Source organism: Pagrus pagrus, assembly GCF_965226575.1.
Source record: "Pagrus pagrus genome assembly, chromosome: 2".
NCBI classification, from domain to species: domain Eukaryota; kingdom Metazoa; phylum Chordata; class Actinopteri; order Spariformes; family Sparidae; genus Pagrus; species Pagrus pagrus.
This window is the reverse complement of record NC_140186.1, coordinates 37,270,603-37,281,045: the sequence shown is the minus strand read 5'-3', so window position 1 is coordinate 37,281,045 and position 10,443 is coordinate 37,270,603. Positions and strand designations below refer to the sequence as shown.

At 42.4% G+C, this 10,443-nt stretch overlaps 1 long non-coding RNA gene across 1 annotated transcript; it reads right to left on the bottom strand.

The window, feature by feature from the left end:
- LOC311264968 lies at window positions 1-3,250 on the bottom strand. Its single transcript, XR_014623520.1, has 4 exons — window positions 2,778-3,250; window positions 2,371-2,501; window positions 214-359; window positions 1-91 (listed from the first exon to the last, which is right to left on the bottom strand). It is a non-coding gene; the product is annotated as an uncharacterized lncRNA (long non-coding RNA).
- Window positions 3,251-10,443: the final 7,193 nt, after the last annotated feature.

Below are 10,443 nucleotides of genomic sequence, written 5' to 3'. Positions count from 1 at the left end.
GGAGGGATCTGGAAAGGGGAGCCGCAGCAGACGAGGACAGGACAGTACTGCACTCTCGCACTCTCAGAGAATCCATGAGGAGCCAAAAATGCTGACAGACATGAAAGACATATGTGAAAGGCAGAAGATTACAGTACATAAATAACACAAGATATACAAACTGAAATACAAGTTATGATACTTTTTCATCAGAAATCACAAGAAGACCCTTACCTGCTTTATTTTTGCACAAGTTCCCTCCTGCGTCTCAATGTTTCCTTCCGTTGGAGTTACTTACTTCAGTTTCTCCACAACAGGCTGAGCAGTTAGTAAATAGAGACATCAGCTGGCTTTGGCACACAATGAACTTGTCAGTAGCCCTGAAAAAAGAAAATTACCTATTAATTTGCACCATGACACATCTTGGGCTGTGCCTGGAAAGCTAGGATAATAAGAGGTCAATCTTTATACAATTATGTAACTTAATACATTCAATGGTTGGTTTACTACATAAACCCTTGTCCAACCTGCAATCCCATACAACAGGAAAAAAAATGGAGGTCAGATAGTGTTGGAGTTGTACCGCCTGTATGCATATAGATAGCATATATAACTAGAAAAATTGTATTTCCTGCGAAAATACAGCGTGAATGCTGACGGCTGAAGTGATTTCGGAAATCTGCTGAATGTGCTGGAAAACACTTGCCTAATGCATAAAAAATGCATAAAACTATGAGAATGAATGGTCAAGAATTTGCAGAAAAAGCTGACTTTTTTCAAAAGCTGAAAAGTCAAAGGCTGAAAAGTAATAGGTTCAAAGAGCTTAAAAAGCTGAACATTTTGATAGTTGGATGGTTTCTGTAGCTGAACATAAAGCTGAATATTTGAAAAGGCAGAAAAGCTGAAAAGTAATGAACTGAAAGAGCTTAAAAAGCTGAACATTTTGATAGCTGAACAGTTTCTCTAGCTAAACATCAAGTTGAATATTTGAAAAAGCTGAAAAGGGAGAAAAGCTGAAAAGTAATGAACTGAAAGAGCTTAAAAGCTGAACATTTTGATAGCTGAACAGTTTCTCTAGCTGAACACGAAGCTGAACATTTTGATAGTTGAACAGTTTCTCTAGCTGAACATGAAGCTGAATATTTGAAAAGGATGAAAAGGTTGAAACGCTGAAAAGTAATAGGCTGAAAGAGCTTAAAAAGCTGAACAGTTTGACAGCCAAACAGTTTCTGTAGCTGCACATATGCTGGAGCAGTAGCAGAACCAAAGTTGAAAATGTCCCCATAAGAATGAATGGGAAAACACCTCCCAAACTCCTGCAGGTTTAGAAAAAAGTGTAATGGTTATGGCCAAAATATGTATACAGTGAGTAACAGGAGACATTGCTGAACCATGTGATGTCTTTTTTATTTCTGTAAAGTGAAAAATGAGGGAGCCAGAGCGAGAGACAAAACCGGTACGGTCTGCTCCACTCCAGAAATTTAGGCTCAAAGTTAACACTGCAGCTTATGGGGGAGTTGCTGGAGTGCTTGTCGCTCGAGGGCTTCTACAGCCAGAAGTTTAAGTCCTACATCTGAAATAAGAACATCATCTGAAAGCCAACACGATTTCCTACATTTCTATGTATATATTGTCTATGTGAAGTAAAAGCTGTGGGACCCAAATCAAGCTGAAGAGAGTTTTTTCTCAAGTTTTTGCAGCTGCTCTCCACTAACGATGATGTCACCCACTCTAGCTCACGCAATACACACCCATTATAAACCCAGAAGACGAGCTAAAAATCCTTAAAACTAAAGCTGTGATAATTTCAAAACCATAAAAGATTTTAAAAAGCTGAATACATGCCAAATAGTTCAAGGTCCTGTGACTATTTTAAAGTTGGAATGGTGTCTCTAGCTCAAAGTATGAGGGAGCAGAAGAGCTTGAAAGTGGATGAGTTTTGAAGAGGATTTGAAGATCTTCCCATTTGCTTCCATATTAATTTTTTTTCTGAAAAAGCTGAATATTTGAAAAAGCTGAAAAGTACAAGGCTGAAAGAGCTTAAAAAGCTGAACATGATGATAGTTGAACGGTTTCTATAGCTGAACGTATGCTGAAGTAGTAGCAGAATGAAATTTGAAAAAAATCCCCATACGGATGAATGGGGAAAATTTTGCAGAAAAAGCTCATTATTTCCAAAAGTATAAAAGATAGAAATGCCAAAAATACAAGCAGTAATGTCCTTAACAAGCTGAAGATTTTGATAGTTGAATGGTTTCTGTAGCTCAAAATTTGTAGGAGGAGAAACGAGCCGAAAAACGTACGGAATAATAAATTCCAGAAGAACAATAGTGTGAATGCTGACACAGCATTCACACTAATTAATTCTCTATATGAGTTATGTTACACTACCTGTTTCACGATGAGAAGGTCTGAGGCTGCACTGTGAGCCGCAGTGGGGCACTGAGGAGCCAGGGAAAGCCTGTTGCTGCAGCACTGACTGTCATCTCCCCTGCCTCATTACTGCCGATGTCTCCCAAATCCTTCAAAATATAGCACATAAAATACATTAGGAATGTTTTAACTGTGCAAACAGGGTCAATGGGCTGTAACTAAACTTGACACTTCTTATATTGGCAAATCGAGTGCCTTTTCATAAGATAGGTTGTGCAAAAAACGTTGCTAACGCTAGCTAGCGTTAGCTAGCATTGCTCACTTATTAGCAAGCTAGCTGCGCTGCTCTACAACAACATGTCACGTTGCTTCTTATGTACGTCCAGTAAATGGGTACTTAGCAAATGTTATAAAACAAGACTTACAAGTGGCTGTTCACGTTCAGCTGAGTCTCTGTCTGATCCGTGACTGTCTCCTGCCGGGGCGGCAGCACCAGCAGCTGCTGACAGACAGCGGTCCGGATGAGGCTGTCGGCACCGAAGGCACCGCACCGCACCGCACCGGGGGTTGGGAGGGGAGAGGGGGGCGGGGGGTCGCACAGTTCTTGCTTCGGAATCCCAGTTGAACTCCATCAGATCGCTGAAGTGATAATCCTCTGGTTTAAAGTGAGCGACACACAACCGAGTTTTTCGTAGCTGACGCAGAGGTGAAGCCCCTTCTCTTCAGCTGCACAACACGCACCCAGGCACGGAAGATAGCACCGTTTTTTTTCTGTTAGGAAACCGGTGGACTCGGTGTCGTGACAGGGTGGAGTTTGTGCCTGCTGTAAACACACTGACTCACGATAAGACGACCGCTCTGACAGATAGCCATCCGCTCCCACTCTAAGCTATGGCAGCTGCTAGCATAGGACTCCCTCTCGTGACGTAATATGACGCGATGTTGGAAAAAAAAAAAAAGAGAGTTTTTAGGCGCTGTGCTCACTTTTTCGGTTAAATTTGTGCTCTTGTGTCGTGAAAAAACATTTCAAATCCTCACTCAACTTTTCAAATGGTATTTTTCACACAACATTACATATTTATTTTGTAAACCAGTATAACCTGGAATATGAAAAATCCTTAGGCACACTTGTATTGGGGGGGTCAACCACCGTGCAAAATTTAGGGTCTCTAGGGTATCTGGGTTTTTGAAAAGGACCTTTTTGCTAAATGACTTATATTTTGCTTTCATATTCTTGTGTAGGGGCCCCAAGACAACCTCCATGCAAATTTTGGGGTCTCTAGGGTGAAAGGGGGCCGCATGGCAGCCAAAGAGACAGGGGGTATTAAAGGTGAAAAAACAGGATTGAAGGGATTTAGCCAGATTTTTATGTTAAAAAATATATAAATATACAGTACAGACCAAAAGTTTGGACACACCTTCTCATTCAAAGAGTTTTCTTTATTTTCATGACTATGAAAATTGTAGATTCACACTGAAGGCATCAAAACTATGAATTAACACATGTGGAATTATATACTTAACAAAAAAGTGTGAAACAACTAAAAATATGTCTTATATTCTAGGTTCTTCAAAGTAGCCACCTTTTGCTTTGATTACTGCTTCGCACACTCTTGGCATTCTCTTGATGAGCTTCAAGAGGTAGTCACCTGAAATGGTCTTCCAACAGTCTTGAAGGAGTTCCCAGAGATGCTTAGCACTTGTTGGCCCTTTTGCCTTCACTCTGCGGTCCAGCTCACCCCAAACCATCTCGATTGGGTTCAGGTCCGGTGACTGTGGAGGCCAGGTCATCTGGCGCAGCACCCCATCACTCTCCTTCTTGGTCAAATAGCCCTTACACAGCCTGGAGGTGTGTTTGGGGTCATTGTCCTGTTGAAAAATAAATGATGGTCCAACTAAACGCAAACCGGATGGAATAGCATGCCGCTGCAAGATGCTGTGGTAGCCATGCTGGTTCAGTATGCCTTCAATTTTGAATAAATCCCCAACAGTGTCACCAGCAAAGCACCCCCACACCATCACACCTCCTCCTCCATGCTTCACGGTGGGAACCAGGCATGTAGAGTCCATCCGTTCACCTTTTCTGCGTCGCACAAAGACACGGTGGTTGGAACCAAAGATCTCAAATTTGGACTCATCAGACCAAAGCACAGATTTCCACTGGTCTAATGTCCATTCCTTGTGTTCTTTAGCCCAAACAAGTCTCTTCTGCTTGTTGCCTGTCCTTAGCAGTGGTTTCCTAGCAGCTATTCTACCATGAAGGCCTGATTCACACAGTCTCCTCTTAACAGTTGTTCTAGAGATGTGTCTGCTGCTAGAACTCTGTGTGGCATTGACCTGGTCTCTAATCTGAGCTGCTGTTAACCTGCGATTTCTGAGGCTGGTGACTCGGATGAACTTATCCTCCGCAGCAGAGGTGACTCTTGGTCTTCCTTTCCTGGGGCGGTCCTCATGTGAGCCAGTTTCTTTGTAGCGCTTGATGGTTTTTGCGACTGCACTTCGGGACACTTTCAAAGTTTTCCCAATTTTTCGGACTGACTGACCTTCATTTCTTAAAGTAATGATGGCCACTCGTTTTTCTTTACTTAGCTGCTTTTTTTTGCCATAATACAAATTCTAACAGTCTATTCAGTAGGACTATCAGCTGTGTATCCACCTGACTTCTGCTCAACACAACTGATGGTCCCAACCCCATTTATAAGGCAAGAAATCCCACTTATTAAACCTGACAGGGCACACCTGTGAAGTGAAAACCATTTCAGGTGACTACCTCTTAAAGCTCATCAAGAGAATGCAGAGTGTGTGCAAAGCAGTAATCAGAGCAAAAGGTGGCTACTTTGAAGAAACTAGAATATAAGGCGTATTTTCAGTTGTTTTACACTTTTTTGTTAAGTACATATTTCCACATGTGTTAATTCATAGTTTTGATGCCTTCAGTGTGAATCTACAATGTCAATAGTCATGAAAAGAAAGGAAACTCATTGAATGAGAAGGTGTGTCCAAACTTTTGGTCTGTACTGTATATGTAAAATATTTTTGTCCCATAATGATTAGAGCTTTCTAAAGCTACTTAGCTTTCCTATTCAAAACACTCTGTACACATTCAGGACGACAAACTCTCTGTTATTCCTCTTAATCTGCACACCAATGCACCAGTCTGCTTCGAGTCGGATTATGCTGACCACTGGGGCATACCTTTTATGCAAGAGGGTTACTGTTCTGTGCATGTTTAAAATACTTTTATTAAAAGATGTTACTGCATATCCTACTGTATAGCCTCCCCTTTCACCCCCTCCATGCCCCCGGCTTTACTGTGCGGTCGCGGCCAGTGGAGCCCCTGCTGCACCATCCACCGGGCCGCCAGTAATGCTCCACTGTCACACCAACTGGGGTAAAAGTCCTCGCAAACATCTCATGGGACACATAAATAATCAAAGTGCACGTGCAGCTAGTGGAAACGAGCCAGGAAAGAGCATGCATGACAGCGTGAACTGAGCATTTCCTCAGAATGATTGACATGTTGGAGGACAAATAAGATGATCCACCCGGTTTGCTGCATTTGCAATGTTATAAAAGGTTGGCCACCAGAAAAATATCTATGACCCAGTAGGATTACAACCTATATGGACAACCCAGTTAATTTTTTGCTGGAAATCCAATATGGCCACCACAATATTAGCCCCTGTATAATTGAGGTGAATAGGGCAAAAAATTTAAACTTAGAGATATCTCCATGAAACTTCACAGGTTGATCACCGACATGAATAAGAACATCCTTTGTATTGGAGGTTTCCATGAATGTATATTTAAATATGCAAATAGGGCATTATTTGAGTACATTACCCTTAACCTAACCCTAACACTGTAAAGTAACTCGGATTAATGGGTAGTCGGACTTTTGGGTGGTCGGACTGACGTATGTCTCCCAATTCTGTATGGAGGCAATTTCCCGAGCAGCATCAGAAATCTCTCTAGTGAGAGGGAGAAGACAGACTTCAAAGCTAAGGCTGTTACTGTAAGAGAGGACTCAGGGTGGGGGAGGGGATGCCACCATAGGATGCCACTCAACAGGCTTAGAAACTGACCTTCAGTGTCACTACAATGAGCTGCCAGAGCTAAAATATCAGTCTTTCCTAAATATTGTCTCAATATTCAGCCTTCCATGATAAGTCATTTTTTACAAGTAACACAATTTAATAGAAAAGAAAAATTCTAATTGTATTTTTTATTTTATTTTCAATAGTAATTTAAATATACATATCTGGCATAAAATATGTGAAAATCCCTATTAAAGATAAACAGCATTTAAGAAGTTCAGACTTGTGCTGCTCTGTATCTCAGATTGAATAAGTGCCATACTACATGCTCCTCTGAAAGTTCACAGTCAGGTCAGCTGCAAGGTCAGGGTGGGGGAGGGGAGCTTTCAATGCACCTGCACCTCCAAACTTCCTCCAAAAACACTGCTGCATTCAAGGCAGGCAGGAATTACTGATTTCCTTGAACTGAATAAATAATGATTATTATTAATACGTGTATAACTTCTTAATCCCTTTATGATTTGAAATTATTTAAAGATAAAAAACTATTTTAACTCATTTTTACTAATTAAAACCATCCCATGGCTTGTATGACTGAGAATATTAAGATTATTTAATTTTTAATAGGCAGTTTTTATATTCTTCACTCTGCTTAAAACTATATTTGAAGTAATTATTTAATATGGGAGTAATTACCTCAATCTGTAGTATTTTTGCATTGAAACATTTGATAAAAGTTTCCTTTCAATTTGAGGCCATAACAGTAGTGAAGTTTCCCACTGCCTAGAGCAGTGAAGTTTCCCACTGCCTGTGAATGCATTGGAGAAGCCAACCGCGACGGCTAACAAGTCCTTCATCTCTGCTAAGTTAATCGAGCGGATCGTGCGGGAAGTCGACTGAGGACTGGAGGTATGTTTGCAGTACTATTTTTTTTTAATTAATTTTTGCATGTTATCTTGTCGACATTCAAATGACCCCATTTACTAAATGTTTGAAACCTTAATTACTATCGTCTATCGTATCCTCGTAGCATGAAGTCCGCGAATAAACCCAAGCCAAGCCGTATTAGGTCGATTGTAACCATGGACGTCAGAACTATTTTCTGAGAGGGGGGGCGGGATTTTTGTTGGGAGGGGCGGGGGAAGCACGCACTTTTATCAATGATTAAGGATTTGATTTGAAGTTATTTTATAATGGCGTGCAGTTATAAGAGAACTAGAATGGATGAACACAGCATCTTTATTGTTAAGAAAATGAAACTTTGATCACTAAATCAAGCCATTTAAAGCTATGGTCTACGATTTGAAAGATTTGTTATTATTATTAACATCATTTAGATGGTGGTTATGACCCAATAGTACCACCCACACAATGTGAAGAGTAAAGGGAACCAAAAAAATCCATTCTCTCTAGCGTCTGTAAAACTGAAAAGAAATTGACCAATAGGAACCATCTGGCCCGGATGGCTCCTATTGGATCAATTTTCCGATCCAATCCTCCCTCACTCTCCTGCTCCTGCTCACGTCTGGTCCCGACCCACTTCCGCATTTGAAACTACAAGCGGACAAGAGCAGTTCAGCTGCCTCTGCTGGCCCCACCGATAAAGAGTCAAAGAAAGAAAGTCTGTCACTGAAAAGACACAAAAAGGAGATGTGAAACAAAAGAGTGCTCAAACGGAATAAACATCGGGTCATCATTTGAACGGTGGCGAAAGGTCCGTGAAGATATGGACCCGGTGCTGATACAGCGGCGTTTCTGTTGAGCAGGTAACCTTCGTCTTTATTGTGGATGTTGTGACACAGATAATGTTCATGCCGATGCTGCTGATGACTGTGAAAGCTGCCGTTAGTTTGTTTCTGTGTTATTAGACGGTGTCTGTCTCCGCAGTGTTGTCAACACTTGTTTACTTGTTCGACGGAGACGTTAGCCTCTATGCTAGCATTGTAAGCTAACAACAAGCTAACATTGCTAACATGTTTACACCAAATCAGCCTATTTATTTGCTCGTGGCAGCTAAATGAAGCAGCAAGTAAGATGAATGAAGGGATGGATGAAATCCCAACGCGAAGCGGAGGCGTTTCGGATTTATTTCCGGATTTTTATCTTATTTGTCCGGATTTATTTCTCCATAACAACCTCTCGCCCGGTCACTACTCAACTGTTATGCTAACCCTCCTCCCGGTCTTGTCCGTTTGTTTTCAACGAAGCCTTTGCTAAATCAATATGATGGATTATCATAAACGCGTTACGATGTGTGTATTTGTGTGTCTTATCTGTCATAAACAAGAGATTACGGTTTACGGACACGTTTGTGTCGCGGTCTGTGTGAGTCTCGCAGCAGCTGTGTGTGTCCTAGCTGCTGTCTGGTGCTACTCAGACAGCAGCTGGGACACACACAGCTGCTTCGAGACTCACACAGGTTTGTTTTTCAGCCACAATGTGGAAGCGATCGTTGTGATGAAAGCTGACGGCAGCATCTGTTAGTCTCTTGGCCCTCAATAACTTTTAGAAGTGGCTAATTTAGCTGTTGTAACTTATTACGTAGCTGTAAGGTAACGTAGCTGTAGCATGCTAATGACGTTACGCTAGCTTGGCTGTGGAGCTTAGCTGTGGACATTGTAATGTGTTACAAGATTTACGTCAGTTTCAACATGCATTGTGTATCCGACATCGTTACTCCGCATTCAAAGCCGGGCTGTATTTGGTTTCTGCCGGCTTGTTGCTCTTGGTGCTTGTTGCGGGACGTATAAAGTTCGTTGAAGAGAAAAAAAAAAGCTTGTAGCCGGAGGGGGTGTGTTGCGGGACTCCGAGGGGAGAGCGATACGAGCTCGGAGGGGAGGGGTTAAGGAGCACAGAGGGGAGGGGGGTGTGTGGGGGGGGATGCTTTTTTCAAACCTTTCTCAGATCGTAGACCAGAGCTTTAAGGAACATAACAGCATTATTTGTACCCTTGAATGAAAAAAAAGAAAAGTCTGCGCTCCTGACTCAGGGCTTTCATGCATATCCAAAAGTGGACCTTCTCTCAGTTGACCTACTGATGAAGATTTTAAGCAGGGTCGAGACATCGCTTTCATCCATAAGGTCACTGTGAACGTTCATAACGGTCAAATGTGTAAGTCTCTCCTGCGTCATGGTGCGCAGCCAGGTTTTCAGCCTGTGCAAGGCTGAGAAAGAGCGCTCGGATGCCGCGACAGATATTGGCAGGGCCAGACACAGCTTAATGAGCTTCTCCACTCCGGGTTTGGAGCTGCAAGGTATGCAGGATGGACACATCCTGGATGGTGCTTACTTCTCGTCCCCTACACACATTCCTCAGTATGGGGGAATGCAAATGTTAAGGCATCTGGAACAAGTTCGCTTAACTGGAAAGACCACATCCATCCCCCACACTTTTGAAAAGCTTGCTACGCCAGTGCCCCCACCCCCGCGTGCTGAGGACAGCAAAGCAAGTGATAGCATTAAAGGGAGCACCAACTCGCATGTGACTGGCAGACAATGAACATTACGGCCAAGGGATCTCCTCCTGCAGGGAGACTGCTTCAGGGACTCACTCCGCTTTAAATAACCTTCTGTATATCCCACTACTGTGAAGCTACTGATTATGTATTTTAATAAAGCTAGAGAAAACTGTCTGACATGACGTGGCGTCGTTCTTCTTTCTATAAGCCTGTTGTAGAAAATATAAGCAATAGAAAGCACAAATATTTGTGTTTAATTCTGACACCACAACTGAAAGAAAGAAAGCCGGTCATAGACGTCGGAACTAGGGCCGCACCCCCCCGCACCCCATCAGCCTCCCTACCCACGGCATTACGCTTTAAAAAAAAAAAAGAATCTGACATACATTTATCTCTTACATATAATTAATGCATAGATCTATGCTTTTGATGTGACATGCAGCCTGCCTGACTACATACAGTAGCCTAGGCATCTGGCATAGGAGTCAGGCTGCATCTGGACCTGGTGCGCTCCGAGGCGGAGCGGCGTTTTGATCAGGAAGGACTCCGCATAGCTGCAGGGCGAGAGCAGGCAGTTCTTGAGGCGGCTCAGGGGA